Source organism: Rhinolophus sinicus, linkage group LG05 (assembly GCF_036562045.2).
Source record: "Rhinolophus sinicus isolate RSC01 linkage group LG05, ASM3656204v1, whole genome shotgun sequence".
NCBI classification, from domain to species: Eukaryota; Metazoa; Chordata; class Mammalia; order Chiroptera; family Rhinolophidae; genus Rhinolophus; species Rhinolophus sinicus.
The window spans coordinates 15,883,347-15,897,895 of NC_133755.1; the positions used below are offsets into that span (position 1 = coordinate 15,883,347).

General features: G+C 34.8%; 1 protein-coding gene across 5 annotated transcripts in view; it reads left to right on the top strand.

Moving 5' to 3' along the window:
* NCOA1 (nuclear receptor coactivator 1) overlaps positions 1–14,549 on the top strand; it is a 214,645-nt gene that overhangs the window by 111,892 nt on the left and 88,204 nt on the right. For all 5 annotated transcript variants that reach the window (XM_019712751.2, XM_074331761.1, XM_019712754.2 and 2 more), the window contains one exon: positions 7,220–7,377. The gene's annotated coding sequence lies outside the window, so the exon portion shown is untranslated. The remainder of the gene's footprint in view (positions 1–7,219; positions 7,378–14,549) is intronic.

The window sequence follows — 14,549 nt, forward strand, 5'->3', positions numbered from 1 at the left end:
CTCTTGGATTTATTTAGAAAGATTTGTAACGTCCTTTGATCAGTTTAATGATCTTTATTCACTTTGAGCTTTTAACTACATTAATATTGTTCAATTAGAACAGATTCGTTAATTCCACAAATTAACCTTTTAAAATATTGTGTACCTACTCTGTGCCAGTAAAAAAACATTCACCTGGAAACTTACCATGTAGTGAGGGAGATAGGCAATAAATACATAATCACACAAACAAATGTGTAAATAAAAATTGTGGAAAATGCTAAAAAGAGAAAATAGAAAGTGCTATGAAAGTATCACGGAGGGCTGATTTAGATTACTGGGGAAAGAGAAGTAGTATTTTGGCTAAAGCTTAAACAACGAATCGGAATTGGGCAAGTGAAGAAGATAGGGGGGATTATTCACAGCAGAGGATATATTATAGTGAAGGCCTGGGAGTGGGGGAAAAAGGGTTAGGGAATAAGGAGGAACCTAGGAAAGACCCGTGTGGCTAAAGCATAGTATGCCATGGGGAGAGTGGCCATGTCCTGAGTTTTGGATTTTGTTATCAGTGAGATAAAAACACTTGGAAGGTTATAAACAGGAATAGGGTATTGGATTTGTATATCTGTTGATTGATGATTTATTTTTTGAAATAGACTAGGTGGGGCCTGATGATTGCATATATAGGTTGTGAGAGTGGAAAAGATTTCAAATGTGATATCTGGAGTAGCAGCAATTGGGTGGGATAAAGGTGCCCCCCCCCCTTTTTTTAATAGGGAAGAGTCAAGGAAAAGGAAAATAGAGAAGTTTAGATTGGAACTCCTTAGTAACAGGCAAATACTTGCAGGTGTGGAACTTAGAATAGAGCATAAAAATAGTAGGAGCATTCTTTTGAGAATAACTTGTCTCCAAAATAGATGTGTTTATACTACATCTAGAATTAGTAGTATTGTGTTTATTTCTTTAATGTAAATGTAATGGTGGGTGTAGAGTCATTAATATTTTAAATTTAGCAGTTGATAACACAGGCAGTTAAACACTCAATTTTGGTTTCAAGGTTATAACCTGCCTTTTATTAAAGGAGAGCAAGAAATAGAAATTGATACAGCAAAGTACTCAGGATTGACTTCATACTATATTTCTTAAAATTTAATTTTATCTTTAAAATTTAGAATGTAATCATCAGTATCTCCCTAGAACCAGAATGAAAATTCAAAACAAAAAGCCATATCAAGGTACATAAAATTTCATAAACATGTATTACTGAAACGAATAATTAAGAAACGCATGGCAAGTCTGGCAAAAACTAAGGGAAAACATGATGGCTGTCATCATTAATTAGAAAGGTGGCTGACAAGTACATGAGATGTTACACTAATTGACTATGGTCTATTTATTAATCAGACACCTAACAATGTTTACTATATGCCAGGCACTATTTTAAATTACTTTAAAATATTAAATGTTTACTGTCCTAACAACTCTTGAGTAGATACAAAAGTTGTACCTGCTTTTATCTACTTTTTATTCTCATGCATAAGGGAACGAAGGCATGGAGAGGTGAAGGGCAGAAAGTTAGTAATGGGGGAGTTGGGCTCCAGAATCTATACTTTTGGTCATAATGTTATATACTACCTCAGTTGTAAGAAAGAAATGTGGTCATCTGTAGGCAGATATAGTAGCTAAAGCTCAGTTAATTTATTTCACTGGTGTGAGGTTTCATTGTATCAATATATTAGTTTTACTGATCGATTCTATTATTGATAGGCTTTTGGGTTGTTCCCAATTTGGCTCTTACAAATATTGTTAGCACAAACATTTTTCTTCGTAGCTCTTATTGTACATGTGCACGAAGAATTTGTTTGGGTTCATGGTTTTCTTTAATGCTGGTCCACTGGTAGAATCTTGCCATTTACCAAGATTTATTTCCCAGCTAGAGCCGCCTTGCAGTTCTTGCTCTTACCATGGAGCAACAGTTTCATATCTTTCTAACATAATAGAATTTTATCTTCTAACAACACTGGTGAATATACCCAGATTTTTTTAAAACACCCAAAATGTTGTGTAAAGAATGTTTTTTCTGTAGAGAGATTGCAAGGTTTTCATAAAAGTATTGTATAATCATAAGAACAATGAAATCAGCCTACTAAAAATTAAAGATTAAAAAGAAAAAATAAGTAAATATTGACATTCTATTAAAAAAATAAACAATTTTATTTATTTATTTTTATCCCTCCCCCCCTTCTTCCGCTTCCCTCTCTCTACTCTGGTTCAAGCCGTTGTTTCTCAGTCTAGTTATGTAGGACACAGCTCGCTGGCCCATGCTGGTATTATGAGCCTTGCCCCCCACCCACACCCCCCACTGAGGTAGTCGGTCGTTGGCCGGCAACTCTCACAGGCTGCCAGCTGCTCCCAATGGCTGCCAGCCACTCACGCTGGCCACTGGCCACTCATGGCAGCACATGGTAGCCATGGCAGCACGCAGCAGCCCACAGCAGCTCTCGGCCCCTCACGCCAACCTATGGCAGCCCACGGCAGCCTAGCTCTAAGGAAGAGCTGTTGTTCACAATCTTAGCTATAGAGGGTGCCCCTCACTGGCCCATGTGGGAATCGAACAAGGCATTAGGAGCGCGGGGCTCCAACCACCTGAGCCACCAGGCCAGCCCCAATTTTATTTTTAAAGTCTTGATTTTTTTTTCTAGGCCTCCTAGTCACAGATAAGGTTAGTAAGAAAAAGCAACTACATATGTACTATGGAGAAGTCAAATAAATAAACTTTATACATATTTTAAAGTATTTTTTAATGTTAATATGGATGGCTTGATTTTAAATTTTATTTAAATCATTTGTGTCTTTGATTTGGAGAGCATGACTCTTGTGTCTTCATTAATGGGAAAGTGGTAACATCATTCTGTCTTCGTTCTTTCATGAAAATCTTGCAGTTTCTCCCAAGGAAAACTTATTTCTTCACACAGTTTTTAAGATGCTTCTTTCTTAAATTTTATTTGGGGGCGAATTAATATGAACTCAGAAGTTACTATAAATCTTACTTAACTCCATGTAACCAAAATAGCTTATGATTGCCATTAGTGTTGATAGTTTATTAGTAACATCAGCAGCATAGTTGGCTTAAGGTGTTAGTCCCAGCACCCTGGGAATTTTGGTTAACATTATCCCTTTCTCTTCTCATCAAAAAGTCTATCATAAAGAAGAAAAGTTAGTGTCACGTTATAGTAAAGATAACTTTGCATCTCCACTAATTTTATTAAAGTAATTAATGTATAAACATTGTAACTTTAAGTGTTATTAGTAACAAAGTTACTTTCATCACACTTACTTCACAGTTAATGTACGTGGGTGAGAGAATCTACTGCCCTTAGAGGTTTGAGAGTTTCTTTCACTTTCTTATGGAGAAGGAAAAGGACATTAGACCACAGCTTCTTTTGTCATTCATCTCATAAGGTGACAGTTGCTAACAGAAGGTGGATTTCTTTTTTCTGCTTTCCCCAAAGTCACAATCCATGGTATCAACTCTTGTGTGTGGAGAGGTGTTACCCTGGTCTAAAGTTAGTTCTTTTTCTAAACTTTCATGATTAACTGTTGCATAGGTCTTACTTACTGCCTGTTATTAATTCTGTTTCTGTCATACAATTCTTTATGTTATTTAATAATTTGAATTGACAATTGGTTCTTGAGAATGTCAAGATGGTGGGTTTTTAAATTTCTCAAAAAGATAAGGTATTAATAACATACATGAAGCAAAACTTTAAAAAGATTACTAAATAATAGAGAAATTGAAAATAAACATAAAATATTACAAATAATAACACAGTAGTTAATTCCAGGTAAAGGTGGTAGTTTGAGCACACATTTAATACTGTTCCCTCTCCAAACCATCATTTAGTTAAACAACAACAAAAACAAAGTCAACAAGGTTGGGTTTTTGTTTTGTTTTGTTTTTTAAGTCATAAATCAGACATGTAGGAGAATGGGAGAAAACAAAGCAAAATTTTTGAGGCTAGAACACAGCTGGAATAGTGGTAACTGATTAAACCTAAGAAAGCCCAGTTGTAAGTGGACAGAGCTGAGGAGCAAATGAATTTGTACTTGTGACTCTTCAGAGGGCTCTGACACTGGTAGCATTCCACAACTTTGAAAGGGGAGATGAAGAAGGGCAAGGGACTGAAATAAGGAGGATTGTTTCAAATCTATTTAAGAAACAGATGCCTGCCTCTCCTTCACTCTTTCCCACTGTGCTCTCTGCCACTTGACAGATGGGAAACTTGAAGTGTATTTTTTTGGGTAAAACTGAGTGCCTCTGGGGTAATGGACAGCCGGGCACATTGAAGGTGGACGGGGGAATTAAATGAGACTTGGGGTTTGGAATGCTGAGAGCCCCTGCTGTCTTCTCCACTATTGGCTTCCCAAACGGAGGCCTTTACCTTCCATACAGGAAATGGGAAGAATCTTCTGTGAAGAATCTGACCAACCCAAGAAGAAAAACCTAAAGGCAAAGGAACTGTACATAAGTACCTGTACTCTAGTTGGTAAATTTGTTTCTTATAGGGTACGGGTTAACAATTCTGACTACTTTATACATAAACAGGTATTGAACAAATAAGTAAATAAGAGATAGATATTAACCAAGTATGATGCTCAGTCTCCATAATATTCAGGGACATGCAAATTGAAATGAGATCCCATTTTCATCCATTAGACTGGTTCAAAAAGACGTCTGATGATAACAAGTGTTGGAAAGAATACAGAGAAAATGGTTTTCTCACATACTGTTAGTGGGAGTGTGAAACAGTCATTTTGGCAAGCGTTATGACAAATGTGAGTAGAGTGGAAGATACGCGAATGCTACAACTCAGAAATTCCACTTCTGGATATTACTATTAGAAATTCTTGCACTTGTGCGTATGAACATATGAATAAGAAGCCATGTACAAGAACACTCATTGAGGCGTTATTTGTAATACGGAATGAAAATTTACAGACAACTTAAATATAAGAATGGCTAAGCTGTGGTATATTTACATGTACCTAAGAACGAAGCACACACACACATACATACATACATACCCACCCCCCAGCAAGGACACAATTCCAAAACATAATGAATGAAATCAGCAAATGCAGAGTATGTGTAGTATGCAGTTTAAACATGTATATTTTGAAACATAAAACATCAATGTGTATTGTTTATATATATAATATATAAAAAATTGACCAGAAGGATATGTACTAAATTCATGATGATGGTTATCTCTATCAAAGGAAGGGGGAATGAACAGAGTGAACTATGTGAGAGTGTGGGGGCCTTTGATTTATTGGTAATGCTTCATTTCTTAAAAAAGAAAATATATCAAAATGTTTACTGTTGTTAATTCTGGATCCATAGATATTTATTTATTCTGTTTCTCAATATGGAATTTTAAGATTTTGGCCCTGCACGTCCACCTAACTCCAAAATAACAAAGGAAGAGTGTTTTATAGATTTCCTTTGTACTCTGTGTGTGTTAAGTGCGTTAAAGGTGCTCTTCTGTCACCTTGCGTCCTCATCTGATTCTTAAATCAGATTGAATTTAAGAAATAAAATTAAAGGAATTGAGTTGCTGTCATTAGCCAGCACTTGCGCCAGAGTCCAGCATTGGAAGCAGATAATGAAGATGGAGGGGGCTTACTCGTGAGGGGAAAATTGGAACTAGTAATGGGAAGCCACCAGACTGGCCCAGTAGTCATGGGGGTCTGGTATGAGTTTGCATCATTCTTATCAGATCTCCTGCTCTGGATTCCTAGGGGAGAGGTGGTAAGGAAAGACTTTCAAAATAGTGAACTCTGAATAGCACAGATAATTACATAATAATTACTGGAGAAATACATTTTAAGAATAATAAGCTTACTGATTTCATATCGTGTTTTCCCGAAAATAAGACCCAGCCAGCCAATCAGGTCTAATGCATCTTTTGGAGCAAAAATTAATGTAAGACCCAATCTTATTTTACTATAAGACTGGGTCTATAATATAATATGATATGATATATGATATGACATAATTAATATAATATAATTAATATAATAAATTAATGTAATGTAATATAATATAATATAATATAATATAATATAATATAATATAATATAATATAATATAATATAATATAATATAATATAATCGGGTCTTACATTAATTTTTGGTCCAAAAGACACATTAGAGCTGATTGTCTGGCTAGGTCTTATTTTCGGGAAACACGGTAATAACAATCAAACATCAGATCATCTGTACTATTTTTCTTCCTGCTCCTTCGTGTTCCTCCTGTCTCCTTTGGATCTTTGTATGTCACCTACCTCTGGGTTTCCATATTTTCCCCCTTACTGTACTGGCCTTGTTACCATGATTTCTTCTCCTATCAGCCAGGTTTCTGTCAGCTCTAAAGAACATTCGTAAATGCTTCAAACCACTGAGACTATGGCTCTTCCTTTAGGTCTGGCCTCCTAGTACATAAGGGGTATATTGGGAAGAGTTCTCTTAAGGGATAAGTCGTATAAGTCTTATCAGTCTCATCCAGTATGATTCCTTTCTTTCAGTGATCAAGTCCCCTGCATTTCTGCCTGCTCTTGGTCACTTTTCAATGTCTTTGAACAGTTATTTTTTCTATTTTGTCCAGGATTAGTAATTGTCATCTGTGGGCAATTACAGATGTTAGTCCAATACAAGATAGTTTATCCTTAATGGAACCAGAGCTCAACAAATTTCATTTTTAAGTATTATAAAGATAAAAATGTTTGTAAAGTTTTTCAATAAAAAATTTGAAATAAAATATCATAGTAATTTTAATGCATAGTGAGGAGTAGTACAGAAACCAAAGAAAGAATTAAATGCAAACTGAAAGCATGAAAAATCAGTAGTTGTAAGAGAAACAAGAGAAACATAACAGTGCATCCAGAAAAAAAAATTTAAAAGATCTATATAGATGGGTCTTTGAGAAGATTAAGGGCAGACTGTAATTTGATATTAACTAAGTAGCAGTTTTAAATAGGAATACATGTTTAATCACCAGAAAGGACTTCTGCTGTAAAATCAGATCTTTATCTATTATCTTTGGAAAGATTTTTCCATTTGGCTTTAAAAGTTGTATTTTCTTTCTTTACCTTTATCATTTCCGACCTTTGTCATTTCTTAGACAATAACAATCTAACCTCCCTTCTGCCTTTATTTTTTTCTTCTCCTTTGTTTTAGTTGTTTCCATAAATGGCCTTCAATGTGAGGTGAGAGTGAAGAGACTAGAGCCATCTCTGGAGAACATCTTTACCCCACTCCCCTGGAAGCCACCCTTCGGAGCACTGACTTGACCCTATCTGTTTTGAGGACTCATTATGAACAAAGAAGTCTCCCAGGTAGGAATTGTACTTCTGGCTTCAAAGAGCTTTGTCTACAAAAGTACGGGGTTACCTGTTGACTCTTATTTTTATGGAACTATGTCTGGATCTGAGAAGTTTCAAGGTTATCATAAAACGTGCTGACATTCCTAATTGAAAAGATGAGAAAAGTTTTAGATTACTCTTTATAAACAGTTTTAATGAACACTGAAATTAATAAGGCTTCAGTAAGGGAGTGTTGTTAGTACCTTGACTTTATAACGAGAAAGGGACAAAAAATAGAATAGTGACTGAAGTCTGGCTTTGGTGTCTTTTTAACTCATTGTTCAGTGAATGACAGAAAGTCATGTTTTCTTCATGTCACAATGAAAACTTTTATCTTTTCTTTCTCATCTTAACATTTATTAAAAACAATTTTAAACTACCAAATAGTTGCAAGATTGGTAGGCTGAACACCTCTATGCCCATTGCCCAGTTTCACCAGTTGTAAACATTGTTACATTTGCTCTATCTCTATATATATTTACTACTTCTCCTCCGCCACCACCATTATGACGATGATGAACAATCATTTGAGAGTAAGTTACAGACATTTATGATCTTTCACTCCTAAATATTCATTATGTAGCTCTTACTTAACCACAGCATAATAACCACATTTAGGATACTTAACATTTCATATTATTATCTAATATATTGTCCTTATTAAAATTGTATCAGTTCTCTGATCCAGAATCACACATTACAGAATTGTCACATCTCTCTGATTCCTTTAACCTGGAATAGTTTATCAGCTTTTGTCTTCCGTGATATCGACATTTTGGAAGATGACACTCATTTTGAGCTTATCTGTTTCCATTTTTGTTCCTTTCTGAAGAGTTTATGATATGGGATTTTGGAGATTCATGAGTTTGTTACTGAGAACCTTAGCTGGAGAACAAAACCTGTACAGATTTTTGGGGGGGCAAAGTTTGCTAAAACATAGTGGGAGCCCAAAATTCCAGAAGGTAGATTCCTAAAAATGAGTTGGATGTTATTGAAAAGAACTTTATATGTGTGTATGTATGTATATATATAATTTTAGAATCTAAAATGTATACATTTTTGGACAAAAATTAGGGTTTGTAAAGGCAGAACTTTTGATTTTGAAGGAATAGCAAGCACATTTACATTTTAAGGTGATTCACATCTTATAGGAAATAATTGGTTTTATTTATAATGATCATAGAAGATAAAGCAGGATTAGGTATATGTTCAATTTTATTTATTTCTGTGATGTTTGGACCAAGAATTGAAAAAGATACTCTGTGTGTTTGAGAGCTTTATAAATACCACCCAGAATTTTTAGATGTGGTATAAATTAGTGTCAGCTTTTCTGGGAGATACCTAATGAGGAAGCATTTTAGTGTAGAGGCAAAAGCAAAAATTGGGAATCTAGTTAGCTTTTCCACTCATCAGTTACATGACTGTAGGTTAGTTATATAAGTTAAAGTGTAGCCAGATTCGGGAACCAAATGACCTAAGAATGATTTTTACCTCTGTCACTTATGATGTTGAGCAGATTAAGTAAACTCCCTTCCATGTCTCAGTTTTCTCATCTCTAAAATGGATTATAATGCTGCCTATCTCATATTTTATGAGTGAATGAATTAGTAAAGTTTATGAGTAAATATAAGTTAGATGCTTAGAACAGTGGTTGGCACATAGCAAATCTATACAAGTATGAGTCATGAGCATCAGACCATAGTTTCCTTTTTAGTCCAATAAAACTGTTGCTGTCAGTCCGTGATTCTGTGAAGTGGAGGTAGTACTAACACATACTTCATAGGGCAGTTGCGAAGCATAAATGAGTTAATACATATAAAACACATATGCACTCAAATATACAGAGGGTGCCAAAAAAATGTATACACATTTTAAGAAAGGAAAAAACTATTAAAATTGTAATATTCAATATACCAATAACAAAAGATGAATACAAGTCATGAGTGTATATTTTTTGGCATCCCTGGTATATCATTTCATTGTCATATCCTTTAATCAAGTGCATATTAATGAGCTTACATTTTTTTATGAATCTTTTTATTATTTTGTTCTTCTCAAATTCTTTTTTACTACTGACTTTATACTGCAAAAGTGGAAACAGGTGAGATAAATTGGGACAATAAAGATTATATGTAGATCTGTATTGTAGTTTTATGCATGCCCTTTCCCCTTCAGTTGGAAGGATGACCCTGAAATTAAGTGGAGGTTCACCTGACCTGGTAATTTTCTAGTGCCCTCAAAATCCAATTCCATTGTTTTGTCAAATTATTTTGACCCATGTAGCTCTATTACTTTGGTACTTCTGTTACCGTATCATATTAAAGATCAAATTTTAGTATATATTTTTTTTCTTGGTTTACATGTGGCCATTTAATCATACTGTATAATGAACCGAATTTCTGAAATATTTCAGGGAAATTGAACAGCTTCTGTTCAATTATTTTAAACATTGGAGTAATTTTATATAATAAGTGTGATTATTTGGTTTTAGATAATCATCTAATGCTGATCTTCATTCTCTCCAGACCCCAACTTCTAGCTGTTTTTCTGCTCATTGGTTATCTGAATCTGTGAAAGAGAGTGGTGTTGGTGGAAAGAGACACACATTTAAATTTTTATCACTTTGTGTCTGTGGTCATAATTTTTTAAAGGCTTTTTATCTCTTTGCTAGACTCTTATAAACTGTCTTCCTGTGCACATGCAAGTAAACATGAAATACTTATTTTGTTGTTTACAGTTAAAGACTGCTGTAGTCAGGAAAACTAATTTTAATCTTTTTCTTTTTAAGAAATTCCAACATCTTTTTCACAAGTTAGAATAATATAGAAGTGATTTTTAGAGGACTTCTACAGTGTATCTACAATTACCCAATGTCCTTTTCAGATAACTGGAATCATCCAATAATTTTCATAGATTTACAAGGAAATGTTGAGGGTATTTTTGCCAAATTGTTTTAATAAAATACCTGTCACAAATATGTATTTTATATGCTGATTATTTCTCCTCAGTAACAAATTCATACCAATAGGAGGGAGTATTTTACAAGACAAATGCATATATGTTCATTTTTTATATTAAAATTTTCAATGGTCAGTAATATTGTGACATCATACATTGTACGGTGTCAGATGGTTGCTGGACTTATGGTGATCACTTCTTTTAGGTATATAAAGTTTGAATAATTATGGTGTGCCCCTGAAACTAATACAGTATGTTAATTACATTTTTAATAAAATCTTTGTTTAAATGAAAAAAGATTTCAAATAAAGTTAATGTGAGGAATTTAAAATATTAGTTTTAAAACTAATTTGTTTTTCCTCTTCTTCCTATATATTTGTTAATAGAAAACAAAAAATAAGTGTTCACTCTTTTTCCAAAGTTATTCTTCCCATTTAGAAAAAATTAGTGCAAAGAAAGCATTATCTTTTAATCTGTAGAATAAACTTAGTAGTAGACATACATTTATTAAGTACATTGTTTCAAACACTACATACTTTTAGAAGTTAAATTACCAAATCCTTGATAATGTCTCTGTTAGCATAATAAATTTAAAAGACTGCACAGGATTTTCTTTTACAAGCAACACTTCAAGAAAAATTTGATTTTATAGAATCGATGAAATAAGAAAAAGTGATGTCTTTATTTTCAAGAGTTCATTGCTTTAAGTCTCCTCTTTGCCTTTGTTTTCTATGCTTGGCCATAATGGTTAAGATACTGGCAGAGGCTTATGAGAGTAGGGGCTCTTTCTAGGCTCGGGATAGTCGCCTTCTGAGTTTGGGTCCCATGCTTTGTGAGTTCAAAGGGAATTCTTGTTTCCAGATGTTTAAAGAAATCCTTGTTCAGTCATTAGCTTGAGAATGTCTGTTTTTTAACAAAAAATTAGGAGGCATGCAGAAACAAAAAAGTATGGCCCATACACAGGAAAAATAGCAGTCAACAGAAACCATTTTTAGGGAAGCCCAGGCATTGTACTGATTAAACAAAGAAGAAAAAAGTTGAGAAAAGATAAGTTGGACTTCATCAAAATTAAAAACTTTTGTTTACCAAAAGACACTATAAAGAAAGTGAAAAGATAACCCACAAAATAGGAGAAAATATTTCCAAATTATATCTCTAGTAGGGGTCTAGTACCCACAAATAAAGAACTCTAATGACTCAACAACAACAAAAAAAGACAAATAACCCAATTAAAAAATAAATAAATAGGCAAGGGACCTGAATAGACATTTCTCTAAAGAAGATATTATACAAATGGCCAATATGTACATGAAAAGATTCTCAATATCACTAGCGATTAGGAAATGTAAATCAAAATCATAATGAAATACCTAGTAGATTTCACATCTACTAGGGTGGCTAAAATGAAAATAAAATTGCAAATAACTTTTGGTGAGGATGTAGAGACATTGGAAAGCTTATACATTGCTGGTGAGAATTTAAGATGGTACAGCCACTATGGAAGAGAGTTAGACAGTCCCTCAAAAAGTTGGAGAGTTATAATATGACCAAGTAGTTCCAGTCCTAGGGATATACTTAAGAGAACTGAAACTTGTTCACACAAAAATTTGCACATAAAGATTCACAGCAGTGTTAGTAATAAATAGCCCCCAAATGGGAAAAAAACCTAGGTGAGCATCAACTGATTAATAGAGAAACAAAATATGGTATATCCAAACAATGGAAATTTATTTAACCATAAAAAGGGCACTAAAAATCCTAAAATCCCCATCCTTTCTTACCATATGAGAAAGATTTCAATTGTCATTGAAATGAAATGACAAAATTGAAAACTTCTTTTAGAAAACTATATTGTCTGAGGACTCCAGCTTGAGAAACATTTCTTTATGGCGGTTACCCAATGCAGGAGCTCTTTATCATGATTTTACTGCACGATACTTTTCTTACAACTATCAACTTGAGGAGGTTTAGCTCTCAGAGTCTCCCTCTCATCATATCTATGCTTCACTGTGCTAATTGCCGGCTAAGCATTTTAAAATACGTTGTAAGAATTGTCTATTAACTGTTACTGATTTTTCAAATTACGCAGTTCTCAACTAAATCTGGGAGATAAGTGACAAATTTCTTATGTAGAAATGTATAACTCAACTGAAATACAAAGCACTGACCTATTTCTTCAGCCCCACCTATTTGGTTTAGTCTTGTCCACTTGAACAGAGATAGATGTGGTTTCTAGTTCCTAAAACTGCTCTCTAGAGATCGCATCAGATTGTTTGGGTATAATTTAGCAAGTCTTTCTAAATCAACAAGGGTACTTTTACTTAGAAACTTTACCTCTTTTAAAAGGTGATATGCAAATTGGTTTCCTGAAACCAACATTTCTTAATGAACGTTATTTAAGAACTTGCTGCCAAATATAAAGCCATTCCACAAATAGAACAGCTATAGTAATAGTTTTCACTCATCAGAGGTTTTACATCCTAATACCTGTTTATTGTTTTATAAGTAGAAAACAGTTCATACCAGAATCATATCATCAGCAAATTGTTGGTAGCTATATCCTAGCTTCTTATCATTGGCTCTTCTTTTGGTAGGCCAGCGTGTGTGGCTGCTCTCTAATTGTGTGAGGTCTCCTCAGCCCCAGAATCTCAGATAAATTTAGCAGATGTTCAGCTCCAGCCAGTAGTCGCATGGTAGCACAGTCAGTATGGGGAATCTCCTTTTAAATTACAAATTTAGTTCTTGCTCAGAATTATCCATTCTGGGGCCTGCCTGGTGGCTCAGGTGGTGGGAGCGCCATGCTCCTAACACCGAGGTCATCAGTTCGATTCCAACATGGGCCAGTGAGCTGCGCCCTCTACAGCTAAGACCGTGAACAATGGCTCTCCCTGGAGCTGGGCTGCTGTATTGGGCGTGAGCTGCTGTGTGCTGCCAGGAGCGGCAGTGGCAGCGTGAGTGGCTGGCAGCCAGCGAGAGCTGCCGTGAGCTGCTGTGAGCGGCCAACCACCGACTGACGCCGACTGCCTCAACCAGGGGGAGCGCAAGGCTCATAAATACCAGCATGGGCCAGGGAGCTGTGTCCTACACAATAGACTGAGAAACAATGGCTTGAACCGGAGTTGGGGGGGAGGCAGAAGAAGGGGGAAAAAATTATCCATTCTGTGAGATTGTATTGTTTATGTTTATAGTTATATACCTGTAACATGTCTTTGTGTCTCTACAATACTATGAAATAGTGTAGGAGGTTTCTCCAAAATAGTAGATATTTATCTTTTCAAAATTAGAAGAGGTGTTCTCCAATTTCTAGACCAAGAAGGTCATTTTTCTCCCCAGTGAAACGGGAACAAGGATTTCAAGAAAGCTCAATTTCTCAATTATAGGAAAGAATTCCAAAGCATTATGAAAGATTCACAAAAGATTTTAACCATAAAAAATCTTAAATGTCCTTTTAAAATTGTAAATATTGTATTAGTGGAACAACTTAGTCACTTCTGATTCATCACCCATTTTAGCTTCTCTATCTTGTAAGCATCATGTTAGATATTGGATGTACAGTAAAAAGATCCAGTTGGCTTTGAGTTCACAATCTAGAAAGGGAGAGAAACAACAGAATTATAATTCACAGCATATTATAATAAGAAATAGATGCCCAGGAGTATTCTGAGAGCCAGTAGAATTCCAGATGGGTAAATTCTCAGATGGGTATGACCTAACCTCTTTGGAGGCAGAGGAAGTGGGCAGCTAAGGAAACAAGAGGTGACCCCTGAGCATGAGGTAGGAGTTAGCTAACTCTTTCATTTTGGATTTTAGCAAACTCAAACGTCTTAGCTTTCATTTTCTTCCCTGTTCATCATTGTCTTCTCTCTTATTTCTACTTTTGTTGAAACATTTAGCGTTGATGCTTTTTCACTATTATAAATGTATTGCCTAATTTCACTTTTTCTATTAATAAACTTAAAAATATTTCCACTTTATTTCTATGTGAAAATAGAATTGAGTGACTTCTTTACTTGTGATGTTTGGTTAACCTCATTTATGCTTCTGTGGATCTCCATCGGAAAAGAAGGTAGCAGTCTTATTAATTACAGTAATATATCACTTAGCTGATTATTCTTGTTTTGTGTCTGGTTTCAGAGTGGATTCTAACAAGACCATGTTGGGTCTTTCGACCTCTTTTTGTTGTGATG